Genomic DNA, 959 nt, shown 5'->3' with positions numbered 1-959 from the left:
CCCGTGCCTCTCTGATTCAGAGGGGTTGGGTTAAATGATGACGTGGATGTCGATAAAGGAAGCCCCCGTGCCTCTCTGATTCAGAGGGGTTGGGTTAAATGAAGCCCCCCCCGTGCCTCTCTGATTCAGAGGGGTTGGGTTAAAGGAAGCCCCCCCGTGCCTCTCTGATTCAGAGGGGTTGGGTTAAAGGAAGCCCCCCCCCGTGCCTCTCTGATTCAGAGGGGTTGGGTTAAAGGAAGCCCCCCCCGTGCCTCTCTGATTCAGAGGGGTTGGGTTAAAGGAAGCCCCCCCGTGCCTCTCTGATTCAGAGGGGTTGGGTTAAAGGAAGCCCCCCCGTGCCTCTCTGATTCAGAGGGGTTGGGTTAAAGGAAGCCCCCCGTGCCTCTCTGATTCAGAGGGGTAGGGTTAAAGGAAGCCCCCCCCCGTGCCTCTCTGATTCAGAGGGGTTGGGTTAAAGGAAGCCCCCCGTGCCTCTCTGATTCAGAGGGGTTGGGTTAAAGGAAGCCCCCCCCGTGCCTCTCTGATTCAGAGGGGTTGGGTTAAAGGAAGCCCCCCGTGACTCTCTGATTCAGAGGGGTTAAATGCGGAAGAAGACACATCACAGTTGAATGCATTCAGTTGTACAACCTGGTACCTCCCCGTTTCTTCTCCCTGTTTCGCTTGGTCACTAGCCTGCTGTTACATTCTCTGGTGGCAGCTGCAGAGTCGCGGGTCAATAAGGTTTGGGCATCACTGTGCCTTCCTCAGGGTGATAGGTAGCTGTAGACTAAACATTAAAAAAGAGCTTGAAGTCTGAACATGAAGTTCACCTTTTTTGCTTCTTATTTTTGGATCTATTTAACGATAATAAAAGCGCTTATAAAATTATAATGTCACTGTTTCAAAAGTAGTCGATGATAAAATTGCATTGTCATACTCAGTTGCTTCTTTCTAGGCAGTGTTCCAAGCCCCGTAGGAAA

General features: G+C 51.5%; 1 protein-coding gene across 1 annotated transcript in view; it reads left to right on the top strand.

Moving 5' to 3' along the window:
- The first annotated feature begins 632 nt into the window (after positions 1 to 632).
- Positions 633 to 959, top strand: part of LOC112229192 (C-type mannose receptor 2-like) — a 4,524-nt gene continuing 4,197 nt past the window's right edge. Inside the window, exon 1 of the mRNA XM_042310082.1 lies at positions 633 to 959. This exon is cut by the window's right edge and continues 203 nt beyond it. The gene's annotated coding sequence lies outside the window, so the exon portion shown is untranslated.

Source organism: Oncorhynchus tshawytscha, linkage group LG31 (assembly GCF_018296145.1).
Source record: "Oncorhynchus tshawytscha isolate Ot180627B linkage group LG31, Otsh_v2.0, whole genome shotgun sequence".
Taxonomy (NCBI): domain Eukaryota; kingdom Metazoa; phylum Chordata; class Actinopteri; order Salmoniformes; family Salmonidae; genus Oncorhynchus; species Oncorhynchus tshawytscha.
The sequence above is the reverse complement of the archived record's forward strand: the minus strand, read 5'-3'. Positions and strand labels throughout refer to the sequence as shown.